Genomic DNA, 13576 nt, shown 5'->3' on the forward strand with positions numbered 1-13576 from the left:
TGAAAATGGGCCCAAATGCTAAGCATCCCCTGGGGGAAGACTTACCTCTACAGTGCACCTACGAATGCAGCAACATTGTCCAGCACAGAAATTCCAGTAATAGAATCATTGGAAGTTCAATCAGGAAAAGATCTGGCATCTTAACTTCTTATTTTACGGATGAGAAATCTAAAGCCTAACCAGAAGAAGTGAGTGGACCAAGACCAACCCAAATCATAGCACACCAATATTAGCCTAGTCCTAAAAGTGTTGAGAAAATTGTAGAGATAACTACAACTGATCATCATTACTGATTATCTTATTTTAAAATTAATATATAAATGAGAAGATGGCAAAGCAGTAGGTCAGCCTAAAAAAAACAAAGACAATATGGAACTCATTGGTTGAGCCAAGTAATCTTTGTGTGGTATAAACCATGTTCAAAGCCACCATAAAACTAGAGTATAGACACGTTATGAGTATCTAGACATTACAGATTAACTTCCAAGCATTTTTTTACAGCTAGCAAATAGACACAAATAATCAGATACATTGAGCTAGCTAACTAATTTTCTAACAGAATATTTACTCAAAGGCTAGAACTATGTAGGAAAACCCTGCAATTAACCTTTGAAAACAAAAGGAATTGTTGCCTGGAAGGTCTTCAGACCTTAATTATTGATATAAGCTTAAGGGTAAATCTAAACCATGACCTTAAACATTCTTTATCTTTATATATCACATCTTATTTGAAAAGTAAGACAATTCTAGTTCCTAAGCTGTCTTCATATAAAATGAAAAAAAGCAATGGCCTATATAGCTCAGTTAGTTGATCAAACTTTGTTTTTAAAATATTAATTTTATTTCTTCATAAATTCAAGAAATAGATTTTTTCAGTTTATATGTCATACAGAGAGAATATATTTTTAATAAAAGTAATAAAATACTTTTCCTTCACTAAATTAAACTGAAAATTTTCTGTATTAACATTATTAAATCCTATGTCTAATTAAGGGAAACTATATACAAGGCCGAAAGTGGTATGGTAGAGAAGAAATTATAACAATCTAATCGGGCAAATATGTGCTGTCTTCCTGGGCATCATTGATCATGCCTATTTCTGAGTCTTTACAGTGCCATACTGCTATTGCATGTTTTGTGTGCGTGCTTACCAATAAGGAAATGGAAAAAAAGCATCTCTTATTAATCATATACTATGTGTTAGGGATGTAGTAGGCACTTAATAAATATTCTTGAATGAAGAAAAGTCAGGCACTGTGACAGATAATTAATATGTACTTTGTCATTTAATTTTCTTTTTACATGAAGTATACTGGGATGCTCTGAAGTTAAGTAATTAGCTCAGAAATGCCCTATAGGATAAATCCACAATTTAACCTGGGTCTACTTTTTTGTAATCCCTAAAAATGTTTTTACCCTAACAATTCCATTTACATTAAATATGAATCCAAGTACTCATCTTAAATTGTCCAACATTTCACCCACAGGCTCAAAATAAAGGGATGGACAAAGATCTACCATGCAAACAGAAAACAAAACAAAACAAAAAAAATTAGCAGGAGTCACTGTTCTCATATCAGATAAAACAGTCTTTAAACTAACAACTGTTAGGAAGTACAAATAAGGGCATTATATAATGATGAAGAATTCATTCAGTAATAAGACTTAACTATTGTAAATATAAATGCACCTGACATTGAAGCACCCAAATTAACAAAACAAGTTCTTCTTGACCTACAAAAAGACTTAGGCAGCCACACAATAATTGTGGGGGACTTCAACACCCCACTGACAGCGTTAGACAGATTATTGAGGAAGAAAACTAACAAAGAAATTCTGCACTTTAACTCAATCCCTGACCCACTGGACCTAATAGACATCTACAGAATACCCCACGCAAGAACCACAGACTATACATTCTTCTTATCCACAGAAGGAACATATTCTCAGATTAACCAGACGTTTGGTCATAAAGCAAGTCCCAAAAGGCTTGAAAAAATTGAAATCATACCAAGCACACTCTCAGACCACAGTGCAATAAAAATAGAAATCAGTACCAAGATATCTCAAAACTACACAAAAAATGGGGAAAAAATGGAAATTAAACGAATTGCTCCTGAATAATTCTTGGTTGAACAATGAAATTAAGGCAAGAATCAAAAATTTATTTGAAAGTAATGAAAATAGAGATACAACTTACCAAAATCTTTGGGATACAACTAAAGCAGTGTTAAGAAAGTTGATTGTGCTAAACACTTTCATCAAGAAGTTAGAAAGGTTTCAAATTAATTATCTAACATTGCACCTAGAGAAACTAGATAAAGAAGAACAAATCAACCCAAAGCCAGCAGAAGAAAAAAAATAACTAAAAGTTGAAAGTAAAACTCTACAAAATTGAGACTAAAAAGTCCATATAAAAGAGCAGAGAAACTAAGAATTGGTTCTTTGAAAAAATAAACAAGATTGATAGACTGCTAGCTAGATTTACAAAGAAAAACAAATAAAGAGAAATTCCAAAGAAGGGCAATCAGAAATGACAAAGATGACCTTACAACTGATCTCACAAAAATACGAAACATCCTCAGAGACTATTATGAACACCTTTATACACACAAACTAGAAAATATTGAGGAAATAAAAAAATATTGGAACTGCACAAACTTCCCACGATTGAACCAGGAAGAAAGTGAAAACCTGAACAGACCCATAATAAGCTCTGAAATTGAATCAGTAAGTCATTATAATATATATATAGTATATATAACATATATAAAACCTAATTCAGTAATTTAACATAATGTAATATACATTGACATATTATGTGTCAATGTCATATGACAAACCCATGGCCAACATCACACTTAATGGGCAAAAGTTGAAACAATTCCCCCTGAGAACTGGAACAAGACAAGGATGTCCACTCTCACCACTCCTCTTCAACACAGTACTGAAATTGCTAGCCAGAGTGATCAAGCAAGAGAAAGAAAGAAAAGGCATCCAAATAGGAAAAGAAGTCAAATTATCTCTCATCATGGATGATAGGATCCTACAACTACAAAATCCTAAAGACTTTTCCAAAAGGCTTCTGGAACTGATAAGCTACTTCAGTAAGGTTTCAGGCTATGAAATCAATGTACAAAAATCAGATGGATTCATAGCCAAATTCTACGAGACGTACAAAGAACTGACACCAATTCTACTGAAACTATTCAAAAAAAAAAAAAAAAAATCAAGGAAGAGGTCCTCCTACAAAGCCAGCATCATCTTGATACCAAAATCTGGCACACACACACACACACAACACAACTTTAGGCCAATATCCCTGATGAACATCGACACAAAAGTCCTCCACAAGATACTAACAAACTGAATCCAATAGCACATCGAAAAGTTAATTCATCATGATCAAATAGACTTTATTCCTGGGATGCAAGGTTGGTTAAACCTAAATAAATAAATACATGTGATTCACCACATTTTATCACAAGCAGAATAAAAAGAGAATAAAAGACAAAAATCATATGATGATCTCAATAGAGACAGAAAAAGCCGTTGACAAAATCCAAGATTCCTTCATGAAAAGAAAAAAAAAGAAACTCTCAACAGACTAGGCATCAAAGGAACAGACTCAAAATAAAAACAGCCATCTGTGACAAACCCATGCCAACATCACACTTAATGGGCAAAAGCTAAAACAATTCCCTTTGAGAACTGGAACATGACAAAGATGCCCACTCTCACCACTCCTCTTCAACACAGTACTGAAATTGCCAGCCAGAGCCATCTAACAAGAGAAAGAAAGAAAAGGCATCCAAATAGGAAAAGAAGTCAAACTATCTCTCATCATGGATGATAGGATCCTACAACTAGAAAACTCTAAAGACATTGCCAAAAAGGCTCCTGGAACTGATAAACTACTTCAGTAAGTTTTCAGGCTATGAAATCAAGGTACAAAAATCAGTAGCATTTCTATACACCAATAACACTCTAAGTGAGAGCTGAATCAAGAACATAATCCCATTTATAATTGCTGCAAAATAAATAAAATATCTAGAAGTGCACCTAACCAAGAAGGTGAAAGATTTCTATAAGGAAAACTACAAAACACTACTGAAAGAAATCACACATGACACACAAAAAATGAAAAGAACATTCCATACTCTTGAATTGGAAGAATACATATTGTTAAAATGGTCCTACTGCCAAAAGCAATTTACAGATTCAGTGCTATCCTTATCAAAATATCAATGTCATTTTAAAAAGGTAGAAAAAAATCTATTCCAAAATTCATATGGAACCAAAAAGGAGCCAAAATAGCCAAAGCAATCCTAAGCAAAAAGAATAAAGCTAGAGGAATTACATTACTCTGCTTTAAACTATACTAAAGCTACACTAACCAAAACAGCATGGTACTGGACAAAACCAGATGCAAAAATCAATGGAACAGAATAGAGAACCCAGAAATAAAGCTGCACAAAGCTAAAACCATCTGATTTTTTTTTTTTTTTTTTTTTTTTGAGACAGGGCCTTACTGTCTCCCAGGCTGGAGTGCAGTGGTGCAAACTCGGCACCACTGCAGCCTTGACCTCCCAGGTTGAAGTGATCCTCCTGCTTCCCGCCTCAATCCCCACAAGCAGCTGGGAATACAGCTGTATGCCATTATGGCTATTTTTTTGTTGTTGCTATTTTTTGTTTGTTTGTTTGTTTGTTTGCAGAGATGAGGTTTCACCATGCTTCCCAGGCTTATCTGGAACTCCTGACCTCAAGTGATCCACCCACCACGGCCTCCCAAAGTAGTGGAATTAAAGGCGTGAGCCGCCGCACCCAGCCCAACCATCTGGTTTTTGACAAAGTTAACAAAAAGAAGCAATGGGAAAGAACTCTCTATTTATTAAGCGGTGCTGGAACTCTCTATTTTTTAAATTAGCCATATGCAGAAGAATGAAACTGGACCCCTACATTTCACTGTATACAAATGTTAACTCAAGATGGATTAAAAGACTTAAATGTAAGACATCAAACTATAAAAATTCTAGAAGAAAAGCTAGGAAATACCTTTCTCAGCATCAGATTTGGCCAAGAATTTATGGATAAGTCCCCAAAAGCAATTATAACAGAAAGAAAAATTGACAATTGGGACTTAACCAAACTAACAAGCTTCTGTAGAGCAAAAGAAATTATCAACAGAGTAAATAGCCTACAGAATGGGAAAAGATATTCATAAGCTATGTATCTTAACAAAGACTTTATACCCACAGTCTAAAAGGAACTTAAATAAATCAACAAGCAAAAACACAAATAATCCAATTAAACACTAGGCGAAAGATATGAACAGACACTTCTCAGAAGATGTACAAGCAGCCAACAAACACATGAAAAAAAAATGCTCAACATCACTAATCGTTAGAGAAATGCAAATCAAAACCACAAAAGGATACCATCTCACACCGATCAGAATGGCAATTATTAAGAAGTCAAAAAATAACACATGCTGGTGAAGCTCCCGGGAAAACGGAATGCATACACACTTGGTGGGGATGCAAATTAGTTTAGCCACTGTGGAAAGCAGTTTGAAGATTTCTCAAAGAACTTCAAATAGAACTATCATTTGACTCAGCAATTCTATTACTGAGTATTTAACCAAAGGAAAATAAACAATTTTACCAAAAGGCACATGAACTGGTATGATCATCACAGCACTATTCACAATAACAAAAATATGGAATCAACGTAAGTGCCCATCAGTGGTAAATTGGTTAAAAAAAAAAAGTGGTACATATACATGATGGAATACTAGGCAGCCATAAAAAATAAATAATTCATGTCCTTTGCAGCAACATGGATGCAGTTGGACGCCATTATCCTACACAAATTAACACAGAAACAACCAAATACTCCATATTGTCACATATAAAAGAATGCTAAACATTTAATACACATGGATACAAAGATGGCAACAAATGACACTGGGGACTACTAGAACAGAGAGGGAGAGAAGGGGGCGTGGGCTGAAAAACTACCCATTGAAAAACTACCCTATGCTCAATACCTGGGTAATAGGACCACCTATACTCTAAACCTGAGCATCAGGTAACATGCCCATTAACAAACCTGCACATATACACACTGATCCTCCACTCCAAAAAAAAAAAAAAAAAATTGCCCAGCATCTTCATAATATTGTCTCTCTTTATGTGCTCACAAGTGATCAGAATGGGGAAACACAATTGCTTTCATGAAGATGTTAGAGTGGGCTTTCTTTCCTTCCCTTTCTTTCCTTCCTTCCTTTTCTTTCTTTCTCTTTCTTTCTTTTCTTTCTGTCTCTCTCTCTCCTTTTCTCTTTTTCTTTCTTTCTTTTCTTTCCTTCCTTTCTTTCTTTCTTTTTCTTTCTTTCTTTTTCTTTCTCTCTTTCTTTCTCTCTTTCTTTCTCTCTTTCTTTCTCTCTTTCTTTCTCTCTTTCTCTCTCTTTCTTTCTCTCTTTCTTTCTCTCTTTTCTCTCTTTCTTTCTCTCTTTCTTTCTCTCTTTCTTTCTTTCTTTCTTTCTTTCTTTGACAGAGACAGAGTCTTACTCTGTTGCCCAGGCTGGAGGGCAGTGGTCTGATTTCAGCTCACTGCAAACTCTGCCTCCCAGGTTCAAGCACTTCTCTGCCTCAGCTTTCCAAGTAGCTGGGACTATAGGCTTACATCACCATGCCCGGATAATTTCCACCCAGCCTCCCAGAGATGGGGTTTCACCATATTGGCCAGGCTGGTCTTGAACTCCTGGCCTCAAGTGATTCACCTGCCTCAGCCTTCCAAAGTGCTAGGATTATGGGCGTGAGCCACTGCATCTGGCCGTGTGGGCTATTTTCTAATGGTAAGGTATAGTGAATAATGTGAAAGATCATCTCCTTCAAAATCTCTACACCATGTAATTTTGGTTTCATGTGCTGTCTACATTTCTATTAATAAGAGACTAATTTATGTTAATAATTTTCCTCTTTCAAAATGCAAATATCCTTGGGAAAATTAAATAAGTTGCCATTAATTCATTAAAGTGAATTGATTTAATCAAATTGCTTCCACCCAGCTAATATAACCTTGTTGAAGAAATTGGCATTTCCATTCAGAAGCTTATGCCTTTAATGGGAAGGTGGAAACGGGCATTTCATGTGAGTCCAGGCTTGGGTAGGCACCATGAGAAGCTTTGTACATCCAAAAAACAGCATGAGGGTGGTGGATGTGTGCATTTGGAAGAAGAGATGGTAATAATTTAGAGAAAGAGTCCAGAAAGAGAAGCTGAAGTGTAGAAATGTGTGGCTTAGACCAGGCTCAGTGCCTGTAATCCCAGCACTTTGGGAGGCTGAGGCGGGTGGATCACGAGGTCAGGAGATCGAGACTATCCTGGCTAACTCAGTGAAACCCCGTCTCTACTAAAAATACAAAAAATTAGCCAGGTGTGGTGGCAGTCACCTGTAGTCCCAGCTACTTGGGCAGCTGAGGCAGGAGAATCACTTGAACCGGGGAGATGGGGGTTGCAGTGAGCTGAGATCGTGCCACTGCACTCCAGCCCAGGCAACAGTGTGAGAATCTGTCAAAGAAAGAAAGAGAGAGAGAGAGAGAGAGAGAGAGAGAGAGAGAGAGAGAGGCTTATCTAGCTAGTTGGCTTAGGTGTCCAACTACTTTAAAAATACACAGAAAAAAATACTCCTGAACACACTGTGACTTGGACTATATGAGCCTAATCTATTTATTGACTTGTTATCCTGCATAAGAAGGCACTATTCTTACACATGGTATATCCTTAACCACTAAAGAAATGACCTATTTACACAAAGAATCAACATATGTGTATGTGAGTAAACATGTACTTTTAAAGTGGGAAGGCCAAAGACAAAGAAAGCACTTTTGCCTGTCAAGGAGTTTGCAGTTTGCCTGGTGCAGGCCATAGGTTTCTGTAATAACAAGTGTTGTCGAATAATGCAAAATGCTAAATATCAGAACTCAATGTATTAGTTTCTTATGGCTGCTGTAACAAAGAATGGTGGCTTCTAACAAAGAAAATTTATTTTTCCACTGTTCTGGAGGCTAGATGTCCAAAATCCGGGCATCAGCAGGGCCATGTCCATCTGACAGTCTGGGTAGAAACTTTCCTGCCCCTTCCGAGCTTCTGATGGCCGCCATCTACCCTCAGGGTTCCTTGACTTGCAGTTGTCTCACTCCAGTCCCTGTCTCTCCTATCACATCTTATCCCTCAGCCTCTCCCTGTGTGTCTTTTTTGTCACATGACATTTTCCTCCTTTTGTAAGGACATAAGTCATATTAGACTAGACTAATTACCTTGCCTTAACTCAATTACATCAGCAAAGACCTTATTTCCAAATGACTTCAAATTCACAGGTACCGGGGGTGAAGATTTCAATATATCTTTGGGAGGACATAATTCAATCCATAAAACAACTCGTTTTTAAATAAGTAATGGCCGCTTAATTCTGTTTATAGATGCTGAGGAATTGTGTTACCATTCCTAGTGAGGCTGTATGAAACTCAGCCAGCAGCTGGTCTATGATCCTGAGGTGGTGTCCATGGTTTTGTTTTCATGTGTTTTGTGATCTAACAAACTCAGGTCCTTCATCTAACAGCTGGGGTATTCCTAAATAGGATTGAGATTATAACCTAATTATTAAAAGTAAAACTATGGGTCAGGCATGGTGGCTCATGCCTGTAATCCCAGAACTTTGGGAGGCCGAGGCAGGTGGATTGCCTGAGGTCAGGAGTTCGAGACCAGCCTGGCCAACACGGAGAAACACTGTCTCTACTAAAATTACAAAATTTAGCCAGGCATGGTGGCAAGCGCCTATTGTCCCACCTACTTGGGAGGCTGAGGCAGGAGAAGTGCTTTAACCCAGGAGGTGGAGGTTGTAGTGAGCCGAGATTGCGCCATTGTACTCCAGCCTGGGTGACAGAGCAACACTCTGTCTCAAAAAAAAAAAAAAAAAAAAAAGAAAAGAAAAGAAAAGTAAAACTGTTTCTATAAATCTTCAATAAAATAACTCTGACACTGACAGATGCAAAGAGTAAAATTCCAACACTAAGAAAAAGGGCACCATATATAATATAATTTAATGAAAATACTTATTTTATTTCTTACAATATTTAAAATGCTTCTTCAAATCCTGTCATTTTGGACTTTATTCAGGACTTATTCTCTGTTTTTCATATTTCACTAGTTGTGTAGATCGGTACAATCTTCTCACCTTTCAGGTAAAGAGGATATTCTTTATTATAAACAGTGAGCAAAAGGTCATCTCAGACTAAATCTGTTTTAGTCACTTCAATAATGTTTCAATTTTTTTGTCTAATTTTTATCTTGGTTTTCTTTCATGTAGCTTCACCCAAACTGCCGTCCACCTCTTACCAAATAACAATGTATTTTTTAAGTTCACCTCTCCCAAAGGGCCATCCATCATTTTCTGTTTTCTAATACACATAGGACAAAGTTTCAAAAATTCATTCCATACTCACTTATTATGTAAAGATCACGTGCAACCCTGTTTTGCATTCTGTATTTTCAACATTAGAAACCTGATATTAAAGCATTATATTTCTACTAAAATAGGATGGATTGGATTTAAAACTTGCAAGATATATAGTCTTGTGAGTCCTGAGTTTGATGAATTAGAATTCATCAAATTCTATTCCCTCCATACTGAACTGAACCAGTGTTGAGGTAGGCATTCTATTCTAATTATTTTGTAACAAGATGTTATTGGTTGATACACTTTCAACTCTGGGAGCAGTATTAATATAAATTTTCAAAACAAATTACCATATAATAGTAACATAGTTCTCATTTGGAAAAAATTATAGTCTGGATAGTTACAAATGGCATTAAGCCATAGAAAGACACAGCTCTGACAGCCTGGGTCTTCCTGATTTACTGGAATTTGAGAAGTCTTCATCAGGTCTTCAGAGTAGCTTCTGAGCCTGCACGTCTCCATCATTCCAGCTCCAAAACTCACGCCAGAACTTATATCACTGAGCCTAGTTTCATTCTACTTCTGAACCGTGGCCAGACTATGACTTGCATGGTTTCTTGGCTTCAGGTAATACTTAGCATAACTACTGCTCAAGTGTGGTGCACACCCATGCTTTGGGTAAAGGTAGCCTTCAGTCTAGTCTACATGAACAGATTCACTTCTGTCTTAAGAGTGAGAGTGGGACTAGAGAGGCTTCTTTCAGTGAAGACATCCCCTCGAAAAGCCATTAAATAAATGTGATTCACAAAAGCTGTATCTTATAGGCCCTGTTAGGGGTTTACTTGCATCCCCACAAAACTTATGTGTGGAGGCTCTAACCTCCAGTATTTCAGAGTGTGGCCTCATTTGGACATAGGTTCATTGCAGATGAATGAGTTAAATTAGGATGATGTCATGCTGGAATAGAATGAGCCCCTAATCCAATATGACTGTTGTCCTTATAAAAAGAGAAATTCAGACACAGACATTTACACAGGGAGAATACCACCTGAACGCCAAGGCAGAAACCAAGCTGATGTATCTGCAAGCCAAGGAATCTCAAAAAATCTCAGTCACCAGAAGCTAGGGGAGAGGCCTGAAACAGAGTCTTCCTCATAAAGAAGGAACCAAGTTGGCTAACACATTAATAATCAGACTTCTATTAACAGCTTCCAAAACTGTGAGACAACAGATGTCTGTTGTTGAAGCTACTCAGTCTGTGGTATTTTGTTATAGCAGCCCTGGAAAACTAATAGGGGCCCCATATTAAGTGCAGCTTTTATGGTCATCTCCTCACCACTATAGACACACACATACGTAGGTATAGTACATGATATAATATTATATATGGCATATACTTTGATATCTAATATACAAGAAGAAGTATAGTTTCATATACCTTAAAGTTTACTTAGCAAAAGATGCTTAATTTTATTTTGTCAATTAAGAAGGTGAGGTTAAATTTATCTGTTCATATTAGGAAAAAAATCAAAATCAAATAAGCATTCATAAAATTGCATCTTGGAAAAGTGCAAAGCAGTCACACACACAAACTCCAGTCCTTAGCTAGATTTCCTGCTGCCTTCACGTACACTGTTACTCATTTTTCTTATGATTGTATATTATCAAAGGATTCAAATAGCAATTCTATGATTTATGGCCCTTTGAGTTTGGTAATTGTTGTCTATAAATCACTGTTACCCAGTTTATATGTTTACTAGCATACAACTTAGTCTAATATAGGGGATGTAAATACAGCATGTGCTTCTTTGCATGTGCATGCCACAAGTAGATGCGCATGCTTATTCACATGTTTAATACTTAGTTTCTTGTCAAGAAAAATGTTAACAGTGTGGATGCTGGAACATACTGTGTTCACACCTTTGCAAACGAGGCTGCAAGTCATAGGGCCATATGCTGTGTTTTTAAGAAATCTGATTTTTTGCCAGCCCACATCAACACCTGTGGATCATGTGCCTATTATTTTAACTGCCTTTCCATTAGGTTGTCTCATTAAGATGTGCCTGTAATGGAGAAAGGTGTGTGTGTGGGAGGGCTGGTGGGAAAGCTCAGTAAAGGCTTGTTTAGAATAGTCCAGATTGGTGAGGTTCTCTTTATCTTTATCTTTCATAGTTGTGGGCTTATAGTTTTCCCTTTGCCAGACATATATACTACAGAAGTCCGTATAAATAACTAACACATAAATGTTAACAGAAGTTCAAACTGGGAGAATATGGTAGATACGATACACAGAAAAATCTCTATTAGTCCACACTAATTCAGAGTTGTTATTTGTTCTAACATAAGTTGGATTATAATTTATTCAGCATAGCTTATGTGAGGAAAAGGGATGTTAAGCAAATTGCTAGTGTCAAAGGTATTGACTCGGTTAGATGTCTGGCAACCATGTTTTCTTCTATGCCTTTGCAGCAATAAAAGCAGCACTTTTGCATGCATCAACATAATAACTACTAATGTTTCTGGATCATGTATTAAAATAGGCCTAATAACCATTATTCTCATATTATTTAAAATTATGGGGACCAAATTTATTTAAAAATAATATTCTATAATAATTTAAATTTTCATTAATCAAGACTGGGTTCTCTCTACCGCATTTGTAGTTGTGCAATTTTCCACACACATCTCTCTTTAGCTTTCATGTGCTCTTGGAAGCAATAACTTTGAGAATGTCGATGCCCAGGTAGCCAGGAAAGGCAACACCTGCAGAGAAGTGCCGCCATTTTTAAGTCAGGAGTTTTCTGTTGCAAACTGGGAACTTTTCCATGAGATGATTCATTTTCTGAGTAATAATTAGAAAAACTGGAACATGAAGATAAAAAAGAAAACATAATTATCCATAGCAATGCTACTGAAAAAAGAGTGCATGGTTTTCTTTTTGTTTGGTTTTATTAAAGGACCAACATCCCTGGTGCTTTGTATTATCTGTTAAAAAAAAAAAAGTGAAAAATGAACAAGTCATGGATTTTCAGTGCTCTAATGACTTATCCTAATGTATTCCTTCATCTAAATACAGATTTCTATTTAAAATTCAGTATGCAGGGGTATTATGAATTCCAGTTTAATGGATTCCAAATAATTGCCCTTTAGAAATGATGAATAGCTGTTTAAATCCACTGATAAGAATATACTATTTCTCTCTGAACAATAGGCCTTCCACATTAACTGTGTCATATATGCCTGAAATTAATTTATTAATTTTTTAGTGATATGCAAAACCCAAACTGATGGCAGACGGAAAATAACCCTTTGTGGAGAGCCCCCAACTTTCCACCTAAAATGTTATTATTATTCTTGTGGGTGATAAAGGAGAGCCGCGGCAATAACCTTTCTGAAGAAGGCCAGGCCCATGAAATGCAGAGCATGCCCTTCTCTTCTTTCTTTTCTTTTTTTTTCTTCTTCTTCCTTTTTTTTTTTTTTTTTAGTTTCTGTAGTTCAAAAAGATGTGTTTCTAATGTGGTCAAAATGGCCAGCAGTTTCCAAACTCCACAAAGACAAAGAAGGTCCTGGTCGTTACACAGTGCTCTTAAAAAAGACTTCCAGGCCTCGTTCCTCGCTTTAAAAGGTAGCAAAAGCAAAAGAAGTAGATCTATTCAAATTAAAAATACATTATTCATTTCCCTTATGTAGCATCAGCCTAGGGTGGTTTTTAAAAAAATCTTATCCCTGATCAGAATGAATGGTTTTTCTATGCTAGTTAAAAACACAAATAATACTCTGAAAGCCGTGGCCAGAATAAATGCAATAAACACTGTCCTATGTTGAAGTAAAAAGCATATATCCATTACTGGAATCTTGATGTTTTCTGTATTTTTAAACAATTGTATTACATTATGCAACCTGTATCATTACATTTTTTGATGTGTTCAGTTAATAAAGAATAGTCATTCATACAGATAAAAAGAGAATCTGAGCAGTTTCTAAACCAAGTTGTAATAAATGGTGCAAGGGAAAAAATGGACTCAACTGTTACTCAATCTATTGACAAGAAGTGCTTTCAATAGCTCTGATTTTATGCCTCTTACCTTTTCCATAGAAAATTCTATGAAAAAAAATCT

The sequence above is a fragment of the Macaca mulatta genome, chromosome 4 (genome assembly GCF_049350105.2).
Source record: "Macaca mulatta isolate MMU2019108-1 chromosome 4, T2T-MMU8v2.0, whole genome shotgun sequence".
Classification (NCBI taxonomy): Eukaryota; Metazoa; Chordata; class Mammalia; order Primates; family Cercopithecidae; genus Macaca; species Macaca mulatta.